Below are 25,787 nucleotides of genomic sequence, written 5' to 3'. Positions count from 1 at the left end.
CGATCTAGACAGGGCGCTGTGTCCTTCCCTACATTCAGCCCCTCACCTAATTGGTTGTGCCCATTCCTTCTCAGCCTTCAGGTCTCAGCTCGACATCACTTGCCCTGGGAAGAAAGGCTTTCTCCTCCCGGGCCTGAGAACTCTCCATCCTCTGCTTGTCTGTCAACCTTGCCACTGAGCTTGTCATTACATACTTCCCTGCTTCTTGGTGGAGTATGAGTTCTGCTAGCTTTTGCATATATTGCTTTTTTTTATTTTTATTTTTTTAGTGCCTCCATATTAGATTATGAGGTTTCTGGAAGCAGATACTTCATCTGGTTCCCTGCTGGATCGCAAGAACCTAGAAGACCATCTGCACATAGGTTGTGCCCAATCAGTATTTGTTGAATGAACTAAATGACATCAAGGCTATCATTTTCTCAATACAGAAGTCAAGTTCTTAGGTAGCAGAGAACATTACAATTCATTTGGGAAATCGAAAACCCAACAAATCTTCTTAAAATAATTTAATCTGCTTTCATTCAGACACCAATCACCCTGAGAAGCCTTGTATAATCTTCTCAGATGACTTCCACACACTCCAACATCCCTACAGTAATATATCTTCATGGAATTGGCTCCAAAGACCCTTAACCTTGAAGAAACCTTCATTCTTCTTTGTATGGAAAGATTTTTACATTAGAAAAACCTATGGGCTACTTTAACCTGAAATAATGACCTTAATCGCATTGGACAACCCCTTCTACTTAAAATTATTTATGAGATTCAACTGAGTCATTAGGAAATTAATGACATATTTAACTTTAAATGGTCCTTCCTTCCTAACACTTTTGCTATAATGACTTGCAATACAAGGTAGGCTTTGTTGGTTTTAAAAAATAGAAAAAGGAGAGTTTCTTTCATTTGAGAATGTTCTCTTGAAATATCTTTCCTCTAGGCTAAAACAGATGAGATTCAAAAAGGACATGTGTCATTAATGGTTATGATCAAGCATTTATTCTTCTCCTATTAATTTTTTTAAGATTTTATTTATTTATTTGACAGAGAGAGATAACAGTAGACAGAGAGGCAGGCAGAGAGAGAGAGAGGGAAGCAGGCTCCCTGCTGAGCAGAGAGCCCGATGCGGGACTTGATCCCAGGACCCTGAGATCATGACCTGAGCTGAAGGCAGCAGCCCAAACCACTGAGCCACCCAGGCGCCCCTCCTATTAATGTTTGAATATTTTTTGGTCACTCCATCCACTTCTCTATTCTCTCTTTCTTTCCCCTCCCTTTCCTCTTCTTGGGAAAAAAGAAAAAATAAGAAAGCGAAAGGTATACAATATATATACATATATAGGTATGTGGAGGGAGAAAGAGCTCACAGTACATTCATATATTGAGAAAGAAAGTTTTGCATATATGCATATGTAATATATTAATATATATGCATGTATTTGTGTATGTTTGTATTTATATGTGAATGTGTATGTATGTAAAGAAATACTTAGTATGTCCCAACATGTTTATTAATTAATTTATGAGCGCATTTTCATAAATGGGTAAAATTTCCATAGATGTATAAGAATATAGGGTTGTATATATATGTATACACACATATATGCATATTATATAGGCATAACATATATATTATATAATATATGCATGCACTACTTCTGTATATATAATATATATTTGTATATATGTCCTGTATGTAAGAATGCATATCTATATATATATATATACTATAAATATATTATATATAGGTATATATGTGAATATGTTTATATTATGTCTATATGCATGATGTATGTATATATTACATAAGTGTATTATGTATATATAATATGACTACATATCCATATGTTCCTATGAATCTATGGAAGTTTTGCCTATTTATGAAAATGACCCAAATTAATAAACATGTTAAATGTACTAAGTATTTATGTCCCTGACAAAGCTACACCACCATACCTATTAATCCAAATTTTTCTTGCTTCGTAATCCCCAAGCTTTTCAGAAATGTTAGTAAACTTTTGGTCTAAATTTGATCTGTTTCCTTTCCTCCAAAAACAGTTGTATTAAACCAAAGTAAATTAAATCCACTCTGGCTTCAGGGATAATTCTGTGAGGCCACATAAAGAAGACACCCAAGAATGTTCCAGAAGCAGGCCCAGACACCCTAGTGAGGACCACCTTGTGCTTCTTACATGGTATACCACCCGCCTGTCCCAGACAGGTCTCCATGCAGCCACCACATTGTGTCCTCATTCCAGAGAACAGAGGGTCTTTCCAGAAGCTTCGGCCCTCCTTATATACCTCTGGTACAGGAAGAAATAGAGAAGCCAGACATCTTAATGCCTGCCAGGGGGCAGGCAGCCGTCCCCTGCCCTCCCCATCTGTGGTGAGGGCTACATGCCCATGGAGAGTCTAGCTTGCCCAGAGTCAGGGTGGATCTTGGAGTGTTTCTGTGAACCGAAAGACCTGAGTTTCTACTGAACTTGATTATTAATTAGCTGTGCCATCCAGGGCACATCGCCTTCCTTCTCTGGGCCTCACTTCCCCTCTATAATTAAGGAATTTGGACTAAATAATCTCTAAACTTCCTTTTAGGTCTCCTGTTCCAGTCTAACTTTCTAAGTTGCCCTTCATAAACGTAGGAAGGCTTCCATCCCTCTAATGCAGTAAAAATGTTGACTAGGTGAATTAAAGTTAAATATCTTTTATACTGAATATAAAACAGAGAGTTTAGGAAGTGCTAAAAGTGGACTTGACAATAGTCAGTACTAGGAAGAAGGAAGATCTTGAAACTTAGTATCTCTCTACTACCAAGATCTTAAATGAAGAAAAAGGATCTAGTAGGGCCATTCACGGAAGAGCTTAACTCACTTTAGAGAGTTCTAGAAGCAGCAGAGATTACTGAGACTTTGTCTTCCTGGCATACTGTCTGATTGTTGGGACAGGTATATAAAAACATCAGTGGTGGACGGGGAAGGGAAATGCCTGGCTGGCTCCGTCAGTAGAGCACGAGACTTGATCTCTAGGTTGTAAGTTTGAGCTCCATGTTGGGTGTAGAGATTATTTAAAAAACCAAAATCTTACAAAAAAAAAAAAAAAAAAAGACATCTGTTAGAGACTGGGAGGGATGTGTTACAGCAGACTCTCAATCCTGGGTTTATAGATTTATATCTGACGAGTTAAACCATGTGCTCTCCTTGAATCCAGGGGGAAGAAAGAAAACTTATGAAATAAAAAGTTTAAAAGTATTGATAAATGAAATCAATCATCCACAATGATTTTTGATCAAGTTCCTACAGGATTTCCTTTACGTGAGTGAGATCTCTCCAGGGTAATCCAGCCTCTTGTCTCTGTCCGCCGGGAAGACTTGCTATCTTTTTTTTTTTTTTTTAAAGATTTTATTTATTTATTTGACAGAGAGAGAGATCACAAGTAGGCAGGGAGGCAGACAGAGAGAGGAGGAAGCAGGCTTTCCGTGGAGCAGAGAGCCCAATGCGGGACTCGATCCCAGGACCCTGGGATCATGACCTGAGCTGAAGGCAGAGGCTTTAACCCACTGAGCCACCCAGGCGCCCCAAGACTTGGTATCTTACAGGGACATGTGATTAAGTGATCAATCACAGACTTGTCCCTGTCCACCAAGGAGAAGGGCAAAGCCACAGTCGCTTTCTCAGAGGGTTCCCTCCGTGTCTCCTCTGCCTTCTCTTCAGAGATCTCTCCTGCTTGCTTACTTCGTGGAATCTTGCCTCTCCCAGGCCTGGGGGTTGAGAAAACAACCATTCTCCCACCAAGGTGAGAAACAAGGCAAACAAGACTGTAAAAGAACAGTCAGTGTGACAAACAAAATTGTAATTGAAATTCATTGACGAGTCTTTCAAAGAGAGCCTTAAACACATTGGTCCTCCAAGAAGTCATTTTGTAGATTTTCATTAATTATTGGCAGTTCGTCTTGGCAGTACCCATACTAAGAGGGGAAAAAAGGGAAGGGGTGGGGAAGGCACTTGCCGAAGTTAATATTGCTAATGTCTCTATTACCTGGCGGAGGAGAAGCACTAGTTATCCCCAGTATCTGTTTTTTTCTGTCTTCTTTAAGAAGGATCGGCGTGCTGGTCAAATTCATCCAACCACCTGTTTTTGTAAATAACGTGTCATTAGAACACAGCCCCGAACGTTCGCTTGTGTATCATCTGTGGCTGCTTTCACGGGCAACAGCAGAGATAAGTCGTTAAGACAGAGGTCATGGGCTCTGAAAGCCTAAAATATTTACAATCTGGCCCTTTGCAGAAGCAATTTGCCAACCCTTGCTCTGTATTAATAGAACATGCAATTCTAAGCTCTGCTCATGGCTGCCTAGAATAGAGACCTTGTTTCCCCACCTGCTGGCAATTACGTCATGTGGCTAAGAGTTGCCAGGAAGATATAAGAGGAAGTTGGGTACAACTTTATCTTGAACCATGAGATTCGCCTGAGCACAGAGGCCACACACAGCAGAGCAGTGAGCTGGGGAAAGCCTAGTCCCCACACTGTGGAGCCCGATTCTGGACGTGGACATTCTGCCCTGGTTTCTAAATGAGAGGGGAAAAAATTCTTATTTTGGAATTTTTTGGTCTCTCGCAACTAAATCTAATCTCAATACATTGAGTTATGGCCATTTTTACCATAAAATGTAGCTACAGCTAAAAGTATTTTTTTTTTAATTTATCTTCCTTAAACAAAAACACATGTATCTGCGTTCAAGCCAAAGATGAGAGGTCACTAGAACTTCTTAAAATGATTTCAGATAAATGACCCCCAGACCATTCAGGAACAGCATCATCGCCTAGAGATGGATGTGTTCCTTGTTTGTATCGAAAGCTTTATTTTTATAAGCTATAATTTCTCAGTGTATCATCGTCATCCTTAATTGGGTGAGGACAGGATGTTATTTCTAGTAATTATAATGACTATTAAACAAAAGTTGTCACGCCCTAAATCATTGAGAATGTCAAATTCAAAATGAGTGCTTTCCTAATGTGTCATCACAAATTAATAAGCATTTGTTGGGGAAATCAGGGACATATTGGCTACGATTCGACTTTTCCCTCTCGCTGTTATTTTATCTTTGCCTTCATTGTTAAGCAGCAAAACTGTTCCATCACAACAAGCAAGAAGCCTACGCCTGGTGACACAGCAGGTGTGGGGCACATGTTTTCACAAAATGCCTTTTTATTAATTTAATTAGCACCTGGGCTCACAGGCTGTGGATGGTAGAGCCAGAGCTGAAGCGTGGACTCTACAAAACCTTCCTTCCCGCATGGCACGGTCTCTCAGGCCCTCCTCTTCATCTTCTGTCACGGTGAAGGCTCTTCTCATTTATTCCTATTTTCACCTCTTTCCACTTTCTCTTGGATTAAAAAGTGAAAATCCGAGCCTTCCTGGACTGGGGCAGTTTATCCAAGTATTTTGTTTTCTTTTGTGAGAAAATATTTGAGACTCAGAAAACAGCTACTCAGTGATAGAGTAAAATTATAATTTGGGAGGATGGGAGATCCTACAGAAATCGGTTAGCCTCCGCTCCTCCGTCTGGAAAAGGAAACTGAGGCCCAGAGAAGTAAATGTGTTTTGTCCAAAATCGTGGGAAACTCTGAATTGGAAAACAAATCCCTTGATTTCCAGTCCAGGGATCTTTCCACAAACTGGGTGCATTCTTTTAGTCTCAGGTCTTAACGCTTTTTGAGGAAATGTGAAACGGAACTTGAGTAGCTTTATATAATGGGTTTTCACACCACAGAGAATGTCTCCCAGAAAATACGGACCTCCACCTTTCATAGCATGTGGAAAGCGTTAGGATACCACAAAGTATGGTCGCCAATAGAGTGGGCTTTGAGATCCACGATTAACTTTCAAAGATTCAGCCATAGGAGGGTTGTTTAGTTTGGTCTATATGTTCAGTGATTTTGCTACACAGGAATTTGAATCATGTGCCTTGCCACAAAACTCTCTTCAGAATGAGCCTACAGCCAGTCCAGCACACATGGCTTTGTTATTCTCTTATGGTAACAACCTTAATGTGATTTTTTTTAAAGATTTTATTTATTTGACAGAGATCACACGTAGGCAGAGAGGCAGGCAGAGAGGGGGAAGCAGACTCCCTGCTGAGCAGAGAGCCCGATTGGGGCTCGATCCCAGGACCTTGAGATCATGACGTGAGCCAAAGGCAGAGGCTTAGCCCACTGAGCCACCCAGGTGTCCCCCTCCCATGGGATTTTTTAAAAGTATTTTTATTGTGGAAATTTGCTCCTTAGTTTTACGTGCTAGAAAGCCTGTTCAAACTGACCCAGGTCCCAAACAGGGGAGGATGATGAAGTCTTCTAAGTGAGAGGTCTAACCTACCGCACCTGCAGACAAGGCTAGATTCTGATGTAAAACGGCATGAAGACGCCTCTGTTTCCATCTTTCCACTTTGCTTTCTGGAAGTCTGGATTGCAATTTTTTGAAAGAAGTGAAGCTGCCTTTCCATCTGCATGGTGAGCACCCTCCACGGAGCCTGTCCTCACTAACCCCCAGCACAGGGATGTCTCTGCCCTCCTGAACTGCTGCCATCGCTCATCATGACGCCGTCTGGGTTTGCTGCGACTATATACTCTCTCGTTTTGTTACAAAAATATTCGTGGGAGACAGCTTTATCCTGCCAAACACATTATTGCCTCCTTCGTGTTTATTTTTTTCTCCCCAACAATGCTGAGTGTAACATTAAGCCCATAGACTGTGCTTAATAAAGGTGTATCAATATGAAAACCAACATAGAGTGACAAATTACTAGCTACTAAAAGAACTTGTTTTGGGGCACCGGGTGGCTCAGTCATTAATCGGCTGCCTTCGGCTCCGGTTGTGATCCCAGGGTCCTGGAACCGAGCCCCACATCAGGCTCCCTGCTCAGAGGAAAGCAAGCTTCTCCCTCTCCCAATCCCCCTGCTTGTGTTCCCTCTCTCACTGTCTCTCTCTCTGTGTGTCTGTCAAATAAATAAATAGAATCTTTAAAAATTTTTTAAAAAAAGAAAGAAAAGAACTTATTTTATGAAAAGATGATGGTGCTTTGGTAACCAGGAGAGAACGTGGTATCTAAGTGTAGAAGTGCTTCTAAGCCCTGCAGGGTGCCTGCAAATCATTTATTCACCTTGAAATTTTATCAAAAACACTGACTTGGTTTTTACAAAATTGGCATCATGGTAAAAGGTGAGTTAGGCCCTGTTCAAATTAATCAGGTCCCAAATATGAGATGCTCTGTAGGTAAAATTCACAGTGACAACTGTCTATCTCAGCCAGTCCAGTAAGCCCACTGTCCACAGTGTGGAGGCTGGTTGAACTTGACGAATTCACAGAACTTTACAAAGGTGACTTTTTTTTTTTAAGATTTTATTTATTTATTTGACAGAGAAAAAGAATACAAGCAGGCAGAGCAGCAGGCAGAGGAAGAAGGAGAAGCAGACTCCCCACAGAGCAGGGAGCCCAATGCGGGGATTGATCCCAGGACCCTGAGATCATGACCTGAGCTGAAGGCAACCACTTAGCCCACTGAGCCACCCAGGTGCCCCGCAAAGGTGACTTCAAATTAGATGGTCTCAGGGGGCCAATGCATGATGTTGATTAATGGAAGAGATATTACCCATTTCTTAGGACAGACCCTAAGGGGGCACATTAATGCCAGAGGGAATTTCCAACTTGAATGTGGGGCTCAGTACTAACACGGTTGACACCATCTGACTTATCATTGGAGGCCAAGTCATTTTTCTGGTAAGAAAATGGAGACAATTATCACTTAATCATCTTAATTGTTCACACTACATATTAGAAAAGTTGTAGGGTTTCAGATGCTATAATTACAGTGTCTTATTCAGCCTTCCAACTACAGCTGTGCCCTAGATGCTACCCCACCCCTCACTGAAACTGCTTCTTAAAACTATGCTGTTCAACTTCTGGTTGGAGTTCCCTAGTTTAAAGGAGATTTATATCATGTCTCTGAAGCCCTCTACTTTTGATTTTTATTTCTCAGTTTTGTGGGGCCAGCTGCCTTCAACAGATGGAAGTGTGGTCCTTTGGAAGGCTGCATCTGTCATGGTACCTGCTAGTATCATTTCTTCCCATTTCATGTTGAATCACATACGTTTTTGCCTATGGCCTGCTCTAGCCACACTTTAAATTATACCTAAATTTAATTTTAATTCCAAACACAATCTCTCAGAGCAGCGAATAAAAATAAGTCATTAGAAGTTTGCAAGTCTCCTATATGACAACAACTTGAAGAAACAGAAAAATGCTGTTAAGTGTGGAATTTAAGAAAGAATACATGAAACTCACCACTGGTGCTAAACCACCCCCCAAACACACACACAAACATACACACCAAGGAAACACATTATTATTAAACCATATTCAAAATCCCCCAATATCCAAAGGACTTACAGAATGCGATTTTGCACAGTTGACTCTCCCCAGTCAACTTAAGTCATAACTGTTGAATGATTATGCCTTTAAGAATCAAAACTTTAAGATCATAACCACTGTCATTTCAGTACTTTGAGAGACATATTACATTAAGTTTATAAATATAATCTCCTCCACTTCTTAATGACTCATAGCGATACTTGAACATTCCTCGCGGTGCTGCGCTGTTGTGACAGATAGAGCACCAGGACAAAAATAAGTCTTGTTCATTTCCATTCAGGACCACACAAACATCCATGTGTTTGCCCTCTCCGTGCCAGAGATGATGCTGTGTTCTAAGAATAGAGACAGATGAAACCTGGTCCTGTATCCAGGGTTGCTCATTTTCACCAAAGAAAGTTAGAGTCCAGGAAACGTCCAATGAATGGTCAGAGACAACCAGCCTTTCAGATGAGCAGGAACCAGATCGTGAAGGAGTTTGAACTTGGACAGTATGAAGAAGGAAGGAAGCAGATGGAAAAAATGAAGACAACAAGATGAGTGCGGAGAAGTCTGCTCTAGTCCTAACAGGAAATGATACAACCTAACTATCGGGGGCAGTAAAAGCTTGAGGAAATGAAAACAACGGGATCTGGTGTCTTTCTTCATGGCAGAATAAAGAAGGAAAATCTAGGATGAGTTCTAAGCTTCTTGCTATTGCAACTAAGGGACACCATTCACCAAAATGGGAGATTCAGAAAGGATGGCCTTGAAAAGGAAAGGCATTGAATTTGGGATTTCATTCATTTCTTCAACAAATATTTATTGACCATTTAGTATGTGTCAGTCACTGGGTTGGCACTGTGGATATGACGGTAAGCAAAAAAAGACGTGATTGCGCTCTCCTCTTCAAAGGTATCTTGTCATTCTCAGCTTAACCACTAAACTCCTTACATGGCTTTTAAGCAGGGAGCATATTAAAAATAGTCAAAACAGGGGTGACTTGGTGGCTCAGTCAGTTGGGCCTCTGACTCTTGATTTTGGCTCAGGTCGTGATCACGGGTGGTGAGTTCGAGCCCTGCACCAGGCTCTGCGCTCAGCTGGGAGTCTGCTTGGGACTCTCTCTCCCTCTCCCTCCGCCCTTCCACACCTCTCAAATAAATAAAAATAAATCTTTTAAAAAATAGTCAAAACATTGAATAAGCAATACTACACGAGTACTGATCATCAGAACAGATGTCAGTATCTTGGAACAACATTTAAAAAATCTGCACTCCGTGCCCCATTATGCCAGGTATTACTCTTTCAATTATTGGACTGTGGGGAAGTCCAAAAGATGGGCTGGACCATGGGCTGGTGGAGGAGGTAGGGGAACTCTAGGGTAGCTCTGTGTAGTAGCTGTTCATCAACTGTGCAGAACTATGTTACTGTCTTAATGACAGCATGGCCATATTGGTACGGACTGGCTCACCATCGGGCCTGCTTCCAAGGCCTTCTGTGGTCTGGCATCTCTCCACTTCTCTGGCTTTATCTCTTGCCCTCACTGCTCCAGCCACACTGGTCTTCTCTGAGTGCCTCGAAAATACCACACTCCCACATGGAACCCCCAAACATTGTTTTCTCTGCAAACAGCCTTCCTCCCTCCATCCCTCAGCTAACTCCCATATATCTCTTCCCATCTCCTGACCCTGCCCAGTGACAATCCCTCATAGCTCCATATATTCTCCCTTGCCAACATCACAGGTCAAGTTTACAAATATACTTACATGGTTCCTCAATTGACCCTCTCCCCAAGAGGGCAGAGATCATGGTTTTTGACTGGGATCCCTTTCTTTTCTTTAATCTTTTTTTTTTTTTTAAGATTTTATTTATGTATTTGGCAGGCAGAACATGAGAAGACAGAGAGATAGGCAGAGGGAGAAGAAGAAACAGGCTCTCTGCCAAGCAGGGAGCCCAACATGGGGCTCAATCCCAGAACCCTGGGATCATGACCTGAGCCGAAGGCAGCCGCTTAACCAACTGAGCCACCCAGGCGCCCCTTGACTGGATCTTTTTAAGACGGCGCCCTCTCGTGGCTACTGACAGGAGGCCTCAGCTTCCCACCACATGGAGATCTCCTCACAAAATGGCAGCCAACTTCCCCCATAGCAGTCAATCCAAGGGAGTGATGAAGAAGCCACAGTACCTTTTATGACCTAATCTCCTGAGACTCACATTCTTGCTTCCATTTCATTCAGTTTATTACAAGCGAGTCACTCAGTTCAGCACACACTCAAAAGGAGAGGAATTTGGTTCCACCTCTTAAAGGGAGGAATATAAAACACTGTATGGAAATATGTTAAAGTCACCATAAGGAACATCAACTCCGAGGACTGCTACAGTTCGGAGGTTGATATCTCTTTGGGTGGAGAGTCGTGACGCACAAGCAGATAAAATACAATACAAAGCTCCCCCGTACAGATGTTGGGCATTAAAGGATGACAGCTGATTTGGGTAGAACTCATATTGTTGCTGACTTTCACATTAGACAAACAATTCTTTGCATTCTTTTTTTTTTTTTTTTTTTTGAGACTACCAGTCAGGATGAAAAATTGACATGCACAAAATTGATCTGTCAACAAAGTGGTATTTTCAGAAAATCATATTAGAAATAATCTTAATATACTTTACATAATAATGCATAAAAAGTATTGTAAGCATACTGAGTATCTTATTATCATTGCAATTTGGAGTTTTCTTTGAACATTATTTACCAGCATATTGAACTCCCTGCCCGTTAAGTGCATTTGTAAAATATAAGCATTAAGAACTTTCAACCCAGAGTAAGGTTGCCTCAGAGACTCAGAAATTCTTGAGAAATCTTTTCTGTAATATTCTGAAACATTCCAGGGTTTCTTTCATTCCTTTTTGATACTTACTTCAATCATCAGTTTCTAAAAATGACTTGTTGAGATCTGATTTGACATCATGCTTTTCTTACAGTAATTATCCCATATTCAGCTGTTTAGGCCAAAAACACATTTCATTCATTCCTGTTGTGTCACATGCAAGCATCCTTAACTATTTCACCTTCCAAACAGCAAGAAATCCTAATTAAACAATGTGAACATGGCAGCATTTCTTCTCTAATATTTCCATTGTATTTACTTCCTTTTCCTTGTCTTTAAAATAAATCCAAGAGTCATCATTTTCCTCGTTATTGGGGGTGTATCTGCCAAGGTCCTTGGTGAGGAGGCAGCTTCTGTGTTATGATATCAGAAGAAATCCTCCACGGTTCCTGGGTTTGAAATTTGCTCAGCAGATGTCAGAGTCTTTCGCTCCATGGTTTGTCTTATGGGTTTTTTTTTTTAATATTTTTATTTATTTGACAGACAGATCACAAGTAGGCAGAGAGGCAGGCAGAGAGAGAGAGAGGGAAGCAGGCTCCCTGTTGAGCAAGAGCCCGGTTTGGGGCTCGATCCCAGGACTCTGAGATCATGACCTGGCCGAAGGCAGAGGCCTTAACCCACTGAGCCACCCAGGCGCTGCCTTTTATTTTTTTTTAAGAAGATTTTATTTATTTATTTGACAGAGATCACAAGTAGGCAGAGAGAGAGAGAGAAAGAGAGAGAGCAGGAAGCAGGTTCTCCACTGAGCAGAGAGCCTGATGTGGGACTTGATCCCAGGACCCTGAGATCATGACCTGAGCTGAAGGCAGAGGCTTAACCACTGAGCCACCCAGACGCCCCCCCCACCCTTTTTTTTTTTTTTTAAAGATTTTTATTTTGTCTTATGGTTAAATGAAAATGATGACTAGCTGCCTGGAGCATCACAAGGAACAAACCCTGTCATCTGTAGCTCATCAGTACAGCAAAATTGTGAAGTGGGATCATCCCAGTCTCTTCTGGTAAGGTGCAGAGGGTAAGGTGACTTGACCAAGATGGCCTCGTCACGTTGAGTCTCGCTCAATGAGTACAAAGTAGCAGCCAGACTTAAACTTTGGGCTTTTATGTCCAAGTCCTGGAGCTTCCCACCATAACAGGTTGACTGAATTCATACCAATATGTAAGTGACAGCACCCAGAGTTGTGCTTTGGAGCACTGCTGCCTAGATAGAGAAGGGGCCCTGATGGCCGAGGGTAGTGGCCAAGCGAGCGTGCAGTCTGGGTCCACTCAGGAGACAGAAGCCACACGGTTAACCAGGGAGGCTGAATATAAAGAATTCTTCATTACAATGAAAGGGAGGCTATAAGACAGAAGGAAACTCTCTCTGCTGCCCCAGCAGAAGGGAGAGGACCCAAGGCAGGACAAACTTGGAAAGCATTTGGATCTTACTGGAGAAGGTATGATTCCGTACTCTGAATGGCAGAGGGGTTTACCAGTTTGGCCAGCCTGGAACTGGTCTGGTTGCTGGGCAGGTGCCTGGCTATCTTCCAGACTGTATCTGGGAGAGCAGGGAGCAGGTAATCAGCAGCTGGTGGTGTGGGCATGGGGTGAGAGTCCAAGAGCCTGCAGGGAGGTGCAGAAAGACTTCAGGGTGCAAGGGGTGTGTGTGTGTGTGTGTGTGTGTGTGTTGTGGGGAGGGGGGCTGGCAGAGGAGGCTGCTGCTGAGTGTGTGGCACTCCAGGTCATAGGCAGCTCTGTGCCGTTAGCATGCAGTGGGGTGGGAGAGGGAGAATCTGCAGAGGGAGTCTAGGTGCTGGCAAGGGTAAGAGCCTCTCGAGTGTGCAGCACGAGGACTCAAATTTCTGTGTCAAGAGGCCTTCTGAAAGGTTATCAGCAGGTTATTGCCAGGTTCTGAAGGAACACAGAAGTCTGACCTCTTTTGATTCTCAAAATTTTAAGAATTAATTCAGAAGTACTTTAACTCACACTTATAAAGCACTTATTATTGACTCACTCTTTCCACAAAAAACGTATTGCACGTCTACTCTGGGCCGCCACTCTTTGCAGGATGAGAGATCAAAGCCAGCATAAAAAAGAAGACCTATACTGGGCCCTGAAGGCACCTAGAATCTGGACATATAGCTCAATAGAACACAATAGAGGACCCAGAAATACAAGCACACAAATAGTTCAACTCATTTTTTTAAAGATTCTATTTACTCATTTGGCACAGAGAAAGAGAGAGAGCGCATGCGGAAGCACAAGAAAGGGAGGCAGCAGTGGGAGAGGGAGAAGCAGGCTCCCCACTGAGCAGGGAGCCCAACGTGGGACTCGATCCCCAGGACCCTGGAATCATGACCTGAGCCAAAGGTAGAGGCTTAAATAACCGACTGAGCCACCCAGGCACCCCAGAAATTTTTGACAAAGTTTCTGAAACAGTTAAAGGAAGGAAAAATAGATTTACAACAAATGGTCCTGAAGCACTGGCTATGCATAGACCAAAAAATAAACCTAAACCTCACACCTCATACAGAAATTAACTCTAAATGGATCCCACAGTTGAACGTGAAACGTAAAACCAGGAGACGTTAAGAAACTGTCTGGGATCAAGGGCTAGGTGCATGGGTTTAGACCTGACACCAAAAAGCACAGCAAAGTGGGCATCAACAAAATTCAAAACTTGGAAGAGCAGATTAAGAGGATGAAAGAGGAAGACTGGATTAACTGGAGTCGAGTGCGGCCAGAACGCGAATTACAAGAATCCACGTCTACGAGGCGCAAGCGAAGGGCGAGAACACAGAGAAGATCAGTTTCAGCCAAGGGGATCGGAGACGTCTGAGGAGGCGACGAGTAAACTGGGATTTGAGAGGCAAGTAAGATTGCAACAGATGGACCCAGAACTATGAAGAGCCTCCAAGGCAGAACGAGCAAAGGCCAGAAGGAAGGGAAGTACAAGAGTGTTCGCACAGTGCGGAGCCCCGCGCGGCTCACGGTGAATGGGCGGAGCCGAGTGGGACCCGGGCCTGGAAAGGTGGGTGGGGCCCGAATTGTGCAACTGAGTGCAATGTGGATAGAGCCCGGCTCCCAGACAGGGTAAGGCTATGAAATGTTAAATACGGGAAGAGGTGCCGAGAACCTTGGCAGGTGGGAACTCTGGGCATCGGAGGAAGAGGACTATTTGGCCAGGGGCGTGATGGGAGATGCCCATCTGCTCCTGGGGGCGGTGCCAGAGGGGAAACAGGAGGAAGGAGCTATGGGGCCCCTCCTGGGAGCTTTCTCTCTTCCGCCCCCTGTCTTAGCACAGGCCGGGACTCCCGAGTCTGTCTCTTTGCGGTGGGCTTCTCCTCCTTGCTCCTTCCCATGGCCTTGCTCATTTGGTGGAATTGACCCCACTCTGATCCCGCCCAAGGTAAGAGCCACCCCTACCTCCCAGGTCTCAACTACAGCGGAGCATTTCAGCTGCAGGGGGAGAAAGTAGGTCAGTTAGCAAGTGGTTCAGGAAGTGCTTACTCAAGAAACACATTGCAGGCAATGCTCTACTCTATTTTTCAAAACTGTGGATACCCTGGGATTAAACAAACAAACAAACAAACAAACACCTCAGTTTATTTTGGCCATCAGAGTTTTACATCCACTCTTCACATCTACTGATCTAATTCTATCAGGAAAACTTAAGGGTCTGTGGTTCCAAGTCTATTTTATCCCACTGCCAGGTTCTTCTAGGAGAACTTGCTGGTAGTTGGGGGAATGAGAAGTCCATTCGCACAGTCCTGAGTAGCATTTCCTAATTTAAAGGCACACAAGTCAGCGATCTTTTAACAGCTAGGAGGACAGATCGCTGGATATTCACCAAGTTCTAAAGTTTTGACTAAAAGGTTAGGGCTTCAGAAGGAAGGACAAATAAAAGAAATATTATTGATAAAAGAATGGGAGAGATGGACGGACTTGCCGAATGGGAGGAAAGTTTGAGTATCTGTTTTGGGTATTGAGTTGCTGGTTTCCCACCTTCCTGTGTTCCTTGCTCCGCTACCAAGTTATTCCAAGGGGATGTTTGCAATTCTTGTTCCGTCATGGAATTTCCCCTTGACTAACCACTGAAGCTCACAGAGGCGCACTTGAATGCAGATGGCATCCACAGAAAAGCCAAACGCCTGTCAATGGCCTTGTCACTGCTGAGATGGGACAGTGGCTGATGAGACTGACCTAAGTTTCTGGGACATTATCAGCAAAACTAAACTGTAGCATTTCCTGCACAAGGAGAATTTGGCTTCTGTAATCACTCTGCCAGCAGAACTAGCCAGGAATTCTCTAACCAGATTCCAAGTCTAAATTAAAAAAATGGTCAGAGAGATCATGCACATTGAAAAAAGTTCTGCTCACTTGCCATTCCCCAGAAAAAAAATTAATGGGTAGGGAGTAATTTCCCCCAGAAAATAGCAGTATCATATCATATCATATCATATCATATCGTATCATATATCATATCATTGGTTATCTGTTTTTTTAAGGACTCTAAACCTCAGTCTCTTTAGCATCTTTTCTTTGTCCCTGGAGTGAATATTGAGTCAAAAAGCAACCAACCTTACAGATCAAGAAAACCAAGCTCTCAGGTCACTGGAATTTCTTAAATTCTCTGTACATGTTATCTAAATACTACAGCTGTTCTTTCAAATAGATCATAAACAAATGGTGTTGATGGGCTATAGTTTTTCCTGGCACAAATGTAGTATGACCTGGAAAACACACTTCATCATTCATGACTAGAATGTTCTCTCCAGTGTATGCCAACAAAAACTTGGAATAATCCAACATATACTTTATACACCTGACATTACATAGGAGAATACAAGAATTGTGGCTCAGAAGCTTAAACCCCATTGTTGGCAATCAAAAAAGAAAGTTCAGGGTAAGAGAGACTTTTTCAGAAGACTTTTGGCCAATGTTTATGCAAAAGCATCAGGATGCAGACAGGGTAGAGAAGAGGCTGAGGAAGCTTCATAAAGAAGGTGGCAGGAAATCAGGGACCTGGGGAGTGATTGAGACTTCTTCAGGAAAAAAAGGAAAGAAGGACATTCCCGACAAAGAACACTGACAGCAGTCCCTAAGCTTCCTGGGGAGATCTGCCGAGTCCTCGAGTGTGGTTGTAGGGCAAGATCCAGGAGGAGACCCGTGAGGGGAGTGGAAGAAGGGAAGGGAGATGGAGGTTAGGCTGTGAAGGTTATTATTGAGTGTCTTCTTACGGAATGTGAAATCACTGAATGCTTTTCACAGGAGCGCTACACAGTAATGACCAGAATACAGCAGATGTTTACTAGATGTCAGATATCCAACACCATGGTGTGCCGTAACTTATTTCTTGAAACCATCCCCATGAGGTGTGAACTGTGCCCATTTTACAGGTGGGAAGGTGCACTCATGAAATTATTTCTACAAGATCAAACAGCGAATAAGTGGTGGAGCCAAGATTTAAACCTAGGGCGTCTAGCTCCAGATGCCATGCTATCTTGCTTCTTGAGGGGGTCATTAGCCTATTTCAGAAAGATAATTCCAGGGGCACTGGCTGGCGCAGTCGGTTAAGCACCGACTCTTGGTTTTCAGTTCAGGTCGTGATCTTGGGGTCAAGAGATTGAGCCATGTGTCGGGTTCAGCACTTGGTGTGGAGTCTGCTTGGAATTCTCTCTCCCTCTCCCCCTCCCCCACTCTCCCTTTCCAAAACTAAATCTTAAAAAAAAAAAAAGATAATTCCATGGCTATGTGGAGGATGAATTAGAAGAGAGACAGGAGGCAGGGAGACCAGCAAGGAGGCCACTGCTGCCCTCTAGATGAAAGCTGGCCCAGGGCTCAAGTTGATACAATTTATGAGCAAGTAGAGGTGGTGGTGAAAAAGAGAGTAGAGGTTAAAAAAAAAAAAAAGCCTGAGTCATCGCCCTTGAAAGGCTGGGTGGGTGGTGCTGCCAATCCCGGAGGCAAAAAAAAAAAAAAAAAAACAAAGGAACTACAGGATGGGTCAGGGGGAGGAGAAAGAAGAGTGGGCTTTGTTTGGAGCCAGAGGATTTCACAGAGGAGGGACATTCCAGCAGAGGCATCTGCAAACAGCTGGAACAACGAACCTGGCGAGGTTGGGGCTGGACACGGAGATGGAGATGGACACTCTGGAATGTCGTGACGTTTTAGCTTCAGGGCTCCTCCCATGCTTGAGCCCTTCTAAGCTCCCTGTGGGGGTGGAGGGGGCGGCCGACTCTACACTCCTGTAGCCCTATGTGTTGGCGAACGTTTCAGAAGCAGGGGGTTGTAGCTGCCATTGATTAACACTGAGACTGTTAACCTTCTTCCACCCCAACTCCCTTTCCTGGGATGGAGAGAATGCCCTTCCCCCAAACTATATAAACATCAGGTATCATAAACCTAGATGTATCCCGGATCGAGCTGGAGGTGATAATTTGTTGTAGTTGACAACCGAAGCCATGGGAATGACAAAATCTCTCAAAAAAAGAGAATGTAGCAAGAAAAGATCCCCAAGAATAAAACCTTCAGGAACTCACACTTAAGTGGTGGGTGGAAGGAAGCTGGACAAAGAGTTATTGGATAGGATTGGGGGTTGGGAGCCAAAGAATGACTAGTTTCAAGATGGGACAGCAGGCTGGAGGCGTACCATATGCAGAGGAGAAACTGTTGAACTAGACAGTTGGGTCAAAGTGGCCTGAGAAGGGCCCAGGAGGTAAGAAACTAGAGGCAATGAGGATAAGCTACTTTCTAAAGAAATGAAGTGCCCTTTGCTGTGTCCAGGATACCATGTTCAGGGCTTAGAAACATTACTTTCATTTGTCAACTTGGCTGGGCCATGGTGCCCTGATATTTAGTTAAACATTACTCTAGAAGCTTCTGTGAGTGTGTTTTTTGGATAAAATTAACACTTCAATCAATGGACTTTGAGTAAAGCAGAGTGCTCGCTGGAGTGTGGGTGGGCCTCATCCAATCAGTTGAAGACCTGTCTAGCACCAAGACTGACCTTCCCTGCACAAGAGGCAGTTCAGCCAGCAGAGGCCTTCAGACCTGGACTGCAGCGTCTGTTCTTCTCATGTCTCCAGCGTGCTGGCCCGCCCTGCAGATTTGGGACTTGTCAGCCTCTATAATCACATGAGCCAATTCCTTATGATCTCTCTCTCTCCCATTTCTCCCATCGGTATGTAGATCTATATATACATGCTGTTGGTTCTGTTTCTTTGAAGAATCTTGACTGATATAGTCCTACAGGGACACAAATTTGGTTAAGAATGGCCTCAAGAAGCTTACCCAGTGTGAGGGAGGGGTGGAATTCACCGTCAGGCAGAGGAGCCGGAAAAGTTATCTGCAGGGATTATGTTTAAGGTAGGCCCAGGGGGGCGGACTGTATTTGGGAAATGCAGTTGAATGGGAAGGTGTAGTTACATGGAGAAATGCATGGAGCCTTCTGAGCATTTATGGCAGCCCTGTTTGGATTTGGCGTGATATGTAGAAGATATGTATAAATATCCATCAATCTGTGGAAGCCAAAGTGTAGAGCGTGTTTAAATATTAGGAATGAAGTGTTTGTCATTCTTAGGGTAGGACACAGAGAATTGTTTCTTTGAGCAGGAAGGTCACACGATTGGGTTTCAGACATTAAACCACCCTAACCGTGAGTTGGGTTCCAACCATTCTCTGGGTATGTTGTAGGCCAGGCACTAGGATAAGTATTAGAGATAAGGTAATAAAAGACCCAGTGTCTGAATTCAAGGAGCTCACAGCCTGTGAGGGAGTAGGAGATGGAGAAAAGGAAATATTATAATGCAATATTAACAAACCCTTTCATAACAGTCAGTGTGTGGTATAAAAGGAGTCACAAAAGAGGGGCACCTCTGGGGACCCACAGACACATGTGGGAATGGGGCTGATCACAGAAAGTTTCCTGGAAGAAGTGATCTGGGACAGTTTTTTTGGAACTCCGAATAATTCTCATAGAGATTAGGTTGGATCATTTGAAAAGGAGTTGTCATTTAATATGATCCAACCTAACAGAATGTTACAATGGTGGTCAGGTCTCCCAAGTCCGACCTTGAAGACTTTCCTAACTCGTGACTATCTTACAATAATATTTCCTATATTACGGGTCTCCAAAACCAGAGGCCTAGGACTTCTTAATATGTAAAATCTGAAATCGGACAGAGAGGATGTTTAAACACTTCCATTTTCTTTCCTCATTCTATTCTTTACTTACAGAGACGCTTCCCAAAAGTTCTGGACCCAAGGCCTCCAGCCTACCATGAGGAGCTTGTGTTCCTCCCGAAACTGATTTGCCCCAAACTTTTCATTCTTGAGGTGCTATGGACCTGTGTTAGAAAGAAAGCAATCTGATTGAACTAGTTAGTCCTGACCTCTGAATGACTCTCAAACCCTGTTACTCTCCCAGAACTATTTAAGTCTTTAAAGAGAGGATACTACAAATCCTTGGTGAATTATAGGTAATCAAAACAAGGTTTTTGTGTATTTGTTGATGTAGGCCATGTTGAAAAGATGGGGCTACACATCCGGGGTTCTCAATCAGACTTACTAGGTTTGCTACTTCAGGAAGCAAATCTCTGCTTCCCAATTTATCTACACTTACCTTTAGTATCATTAAAATATTGTTGATTTGGCATCTGGTGGACCAAAACGAGTTTTAAAATTTTTTCTAAAGAATGAAAGCAAAGAATTTAAAAGTCTGCCTCTTTAAAAAGAATTTGACTCATTGTCCTAAGTGGAAGGAATTATGATATTATTTCATCTCTTTCCTGCTTCCTTTGAATACTAAGCTGGTTAAATTAGTTGTGTAGTTACAGCAGTGTCGCTGTTTTCTAAGAGGAATTAGTTTTTCCAAAAATCACACATAATGTACAGTGCGTGACATGGATTCAATAAACAAATTTAACTGAAAACTGTTCATTTGGCTCCTCTTCCTTAAAAAACACCTTGTTGGGATGCCTGGGTGGCTCAGTTCGTTAAGCGGCTGCCTTTGGCTCAGGGGGTGATTCCAGGGTCTTGGGGTCAAGTCCCACATCGGGCTCCTGGTTCCCCGACTCTGCCTGCTGCTCTCCCTGCTTATACTCTCCCTCTCTGTTAAATGAATAAATAAATTAAAAAAAAAAACACCTTGTCAAGACAAGTAAGACTTATGGTAATATGTCATACCGCTGATACCAAGTTTTAAGGTCATAACATTCGAAACTTTAGCAGAGGAAGGAGTGATTCATTATTAAATCAGTGTTTCCCAAAACTCAGGTCACCAGACTAACCCTGGATAATTCCTTCATCATCATCATCATCATCATCATCATCATAGATTATGTTTATTAAGCATTTAATTCCCAACAACCTCATATAAAGTATAATTATCACCTCCTTTTCCTGGACGAAGAAACTGAAGCACAGAGAGGTTAAGTAACTTGCTTAATGTTACCCAGTAATTAGTAAAGCTAAGATATAAACTCTGGCAGTTTCAAGTTCCCTCTCTGTTCCTGCCCACCCAATTTTGACCCAGTAGATCTGGAATGAGCCCTGAAATCAGTATTCAAGTCCTCGGGTGATTCTGAAGCAAAGACAGGTTTGGGAACTATCCCATTAAATGAATTTGTTTTTCACCGGATGGCTCTGTTTCTTACTCGTGTCTTAGAAATAATAGCTCCTAGCGCCAGTCAAGTGACACAGTACTCCTTCATTTGATCAGTAAACAACAGTACAACAGTACTCCTTCATTTGATCAGTGTTCTTCAGGCAGAATGCTGAGGGGCCTGGTGAACTTTAGGAATTACGGCATGACCCAAGGCACAGACTATCCAGTTTAAAGGCATATGTGATAAGTTGACAATTAGGAAGAGATCAGAAAAGCCGAGATAGAAGGTGCAGCGTAGGCTTCCCGAAAGGGGATGTAAGCTGGATCTCAAAAAGAAAGCAGGGTTTGCAAATGTATGAAAGGAAGAGGGAACTATTTCTGCTAAGGGAGGAAGTGAGCTCTCATAAACAGTGATTTAAGACTGGTATTTGTGAGCCAATGGGAGGCCCAACAAGACTGGGTGAAGCTGGAGCTTCCTTTTGGGAGGAGGCTAGAAATAAACTTGGAAAAGTAAGTTAGGACAAGATTATGGTAAACCTTAAATAAATGCCTGGTCAGAACTTGGACCAAACCCTATGAACAATGGTGCGGGTGGGCATCAGCTAGGAAAACACCCTCTGTAGTCAGTCACCATGTAGGCTAGAAGGATAGTCAAGAGATCAGAACCAGAAAAACCATTTAGAAGGTGAAAGGAACAATATAGGTGTGGGAATCTATCCTTAGTGTGGACCTGGGAGTCACTGGATCAGGTTATGCCAACTGACCACGCTCAGTGATTTGGAGCAAAGTGTCTACTGTCTGAGTCCTAGGATTCTTCGCTGGAAGATGGGTATGATTATGAAAATGTCTGCCCTCATAGGCCGAGCCCAATAACACAGAGGATTTCTCTAGGATGCTGACCGGCTCTGGGGTATAAGGTAAACATGTCAGAATTTTCAGTTTTCAGGCCCCTGGGACTTGGAAAATGGGACACACTTCATGGAAGACAAGGAAAGAGAGGCTAACTAATACTTAGGGTTTTAGGAATTATGCTGGGTTCATAAAGGAATTATCCTTCCCAACAACCTTAAGAGGTAGGTATTTTTATCCGCATTTAACAGTTGACTTAACTGGAGGAGAAGATAGTTTGAGTCGGAATATAAATGAGAGTCTGCCTAAATCTAAAACTGGGGCTTTTTGAACTTCATCATATTGCTTTAGACTCGTTAAGTTCTATTTTATTTCACTGGCTTTGCCCTAATATTCTAGTCTGAGACTATTTTGGATTTTGATTCTAACCTCTATCCAGGTAATCGTCCCTCCAAACTCTGTGTCCTCTGAGAGAGGGACATCAGTTTTGCTGAGGTGGCAGAGAAAGATGGAGGAAGGATTTTTCTGGAGCTGAAAGAGACGAGATGCCCTTGCTCCGTTAGGTCTAAGGCTAGGTTACCTGCCCAGAGTAGAAGTGGGAAAGGTGCAGGCTGGTTGCGAAGTGGCGGGAAAGCCAATGGAATAGTCCAGCTGCTGAGAAGGATGAGGCAGATGGGTGAAGAGTAAAGGACAGAAGGCAGTTAACAACCAGGACTGAGGCAGGGAGCGGGTAGCATAGACGCATGAAATACTTCTTTCTATCAAAGAAAAACAAAGAATGGATAAACAAACAGTAAAGGGAGAGCTGGCCCGCTCAGCTGGTATATTAGCCGCGGGAGGTCGCAGACAAGGAGACCGTATTGAATGGTAACGCTGAAGAACACGGGTTAGGGAAGAGGAGACAGACCGTTGTCGGAGGAAAGCTCAGGTTCCAGCAATGGCGAAGAAATGAAGATATAAATGAAGCCATAGAGTGGAAAACATCATCCACGGGGAGAAGCCTTCCATTTTTACCTTCAGTCTTACCCTGTGCCCACAAAAAGTTGTTAAGTATATGTAAGTGTTCTTTCAACAAGGTTATTTATAAGTTTGGGATATAAACCGAGAATTGTTAACCCTTTGCACAGGCTGAGATTACCCACTTCGTCGAAACGCAATACTTCTAAAGGCACTTAGGTGTTATAAACCACCACATTTCAATCGAAGGAACCGCATACTGCCCGTGGGATGTTTCTTCCAAGGGAAACCCGGGTTACTCAGGGTAAACTGTGGACTCTGGGGACAGCTTTCTGCTCTGGGCCTAGGATTTCTACCCCAAGAGCCTACTAGAATCTCGGTCCTGTTTTGGTTTGAAGCAAAACAGGAAGTTACATTGGCCACATCTGTTGCCCAGATAGGATCATTGGCAATCCTTCCTCGCTTGTTCCCGGAATTGGCCAGCCTCCTGGCGTGCTGGGAGCCACGGTATTAAAAGCGGGAACCCCTCACTGAGTGCGGGGCAAGTCTCTGCTTTCCCCACCCTCTGTCACTCTAGGAAGCCCAGTGGCCGTCTGTGCTGCCGAACTGAGTATTTACAGAGTATTTCAAGTACCCAAGTGACAGTTAATTTCAAGTGAATGTCATTAACCACCAGAGGTTACAGGGGAAAACATTTTAGCCCTCTCCTACCATCCACGCATGTCAATCCTTGTCTTCTTGATTTGTCTCTACGAAGATTAATGCTAAAGTGATTCTTCGTTATCTGCCAAAAAAGAGTTGAAGAGTTTTACCCAGGTAAGCCTGGCTGGGTTTCCCTTTGGAAACGGTTTTAAAGGGAGACACACACCGACCGGTAAGCTCCGGCTTCCAGGTACGGACTGCTACGGCCTGCAGGTGCAAAGGGGCTCGAGAACCCACTACACGTTTTTCTTGGAAGTCTGTGCCTGGTTTTCGGGGCCGCTGGCCGGTCCCTGCCTCGCTCCTCGGCCCCGTCGGGGATGCTGCGGGCGGCTTTTCCACGCGGCGCGCTCGGGGTCGTGTTCCACGTTGGCTCCCGGTGTGCGGGGTGTGCGTGCCCCGGACAGGGACGGGGGGAGGGTCAAGACCCTCTCTTTCAGGGTGTCTTGGGGCAGTTTCTCCAGAGGCTGGTGCCCCCAACCTAAAAAGGTGACCCCCTCCTCGTTAGGTCCGAAGTGGCGGGAAGCCGGGTCTTCGCAGGCTCCCGAAGGCGAGGGAAGGCTCTAAAACCCGGAGGAGGACCCGGCGCGCCCGGCCGCGGCTGGCGCGGGCGCTCAGGGGCAGGGGCCGCGGGCTTTCAGGTAGAAACACGCCCCGCTCGCGGAGCCTCGGCCGGTGCGGGGGGCGACCCCGGGGCCGGGGCCGCGCCGGGCGGGAGGTTTCCGGGCCCCTCCCGCGCCTCGGGCTTGTGGGGAGATGGCGGCGACGGTTTCCCGGCTCCCCCGCCCCGGACGCCGATGGCGGTGCGTTCCGGCCCTCCCCCACCAGCGTCTCCCCCACGGTAGCCGGAGCCGGTGAGGCCGGGAGGGCGGGGAGCCGAGGAGGAAAGGCGAGAGGGCGGAGGTTGCGTGGTGCAGGCGGCGGCGGCGGCGGCGGCGGGAGGAGGGCCGGCGGGCGGGCAGGGGAGGAGGAGGAGGCGGGAGCCGTGTCGCACGCAGCTCCAGGCGGGGCGGCCCCGGCGGCTGAGGGACGCAGCCAGACCTTGGCGGGACGGGGATTTAACCGGCGCCCGGGCTCAGCGACCCGGGGGAGACGTCGCCAGAGCCCTTTAGGCACCAGGGAAATGCGGGTGAGTGGCGGCGGCGCGGGGGCCGAGGGCAGGCGGCGGCGGCGGCGCAGGCCCGGGTCGGAGCCGCGGTGTCGCAGTGACTGGGGCCGCGGCGGCCGAGCCCAGGCGCCCGGCGAGGCCTGAGCCGCCGAGGCGAGCCGCAGCGGGGCGGAATGGCGGCCGGGCCGGGGGACTCGTGGGCGGAGGACGCTGGGTTGGGAGGGGAGCGAGCGGGGCCCGGCCCTGAGTCACCCCGGCCGGCTCGGGCCTGGCTGGGCCGCGGCCCCGGACGCGGGCTTGGAGCGGCCAGGCCTGGACTACGCACTGGGGGGGGAGAAAAAAATAATAAAAAAAGCCCGATTCATCGCGCCCGAGGCGGCGGCGGCCTGGTGGCGCCGGCCTCTCGCCCGGCCGCCACCGGGCCGGGGCTTCGGGGCCGGGCGGGCGGGCGGGCGAGCGGCCCGGGGCAGCCCGGGCGTGCACGTCTCGGCCCCTCCTGTGCGGCGACCGCTCGGGGCGCCCTGGCTGGTGCCCTTTCTCCCCCACCCCCTGGGGGCCGCTCGTCCCCCGTGCGTTGACCCCCCCCCCCCCCACCGACTCGTGCTCTCAAGAAAGTACTGGGTTCGCGCGCAGGAGAAGCCGCGGAGCCGGGCTCTGCTTTCCGGTTCCCCGCCCGCGGCTCTCGGGGTCCCGCCTGCTTTGTTGCGACTGTGCAGGTCGCTATTATTGGGTAACAGTCGCCCCTTTGCCCCGTTCTCTCGGGGGAGCGGACCGGGGGGCGCGCAGCCATGCGAGTGCGGCGGCCGAACGGGACGGAGCCCCCCGGTGCCCGCGAGTGGGGCCGGGCCTCGGCGCGCCCCCGGCCCCGCGCCCGGCGGGAGCGCGCGCTGACCCCGCAGGTAACCCGGGCGCGGGCGGCCGGCGTGGGGCGGGGTCGCCGCGAGCCTCCGTCCGCCACCTGTGCGGCGCTGGGTTCCGTGGACGAAATGGTTAAGCGAGAGGGAAGTGCTTTATGAACATTCCTTGAGACTGATCCCCAAAGTTGAGGGTTTTCTCTCTTCAGCGAGCTCTTTGCCAAAAACAGGATTCTCTTTTCCGATTGGATCACTGGTGTTGCTTTTAGTTCGTAGCTGGGGTTAGTGCTAAGTGTGCAAATGCGGAATTGCAGTTAACTTACTCAGGTTCTTTATTTGCCGTGTGTAATTGCCCTTCCTTGGGGTGGCATGTCAGAGTTGGGAGCGGAGGCAGTGGTCACGCAGCTTTTGAATCGCGCTTATCGGAGTGACAGAGGGGAACTAAATTC

At 45.7% G+C, this 25,787-nt stretch overlaps 1 protein-coding gene across 4 annotated transcripts in view; it reads left to right on the top strand.

The window, feature by feature from the left end:
* The first annotated feature begins 23,925 nt into the window (after positions 1-23,925).
* Positions 23,926-25,787, top strand: part of CUL1 (cullin 1) — a 110,857-nt gene continuing 108,995 nt past the window's right edge. The window contains exon 1 of one of the 4 annotated variants that reach the window (XM_082693593.1): positions 23,926-24,017. The gene's annotated coding sequence lies outside the window, so the exon portion shown is untranslated. Of the gene's footprint in view, positions 24,231-24,307; positions 24,506-25,787 lie in introns of those variants that run through there. The other 3 variants (XM_082693592.1, XM_082693591.1, XM_082693590.1) reach the window with 3 other exon arrangements.

The sequence above is a fragment of the Mustela nivalis genome (assembly GCF_964662115.1).
Source record: "Mustela nivalis genome assembly, chromosome: 12".
Classification (NCBI taxonomy): Eukaryota; Metazoa; Chordata; class Mammalia; order Carnivora; family Mustelidae; genus Mustela; species Mustela nivalis.
The sequence above is the reverse complement of the archived record's forward strand: the minus strand, read 5'-3'. Positions and strand labels throughout refer to the sequence as shown.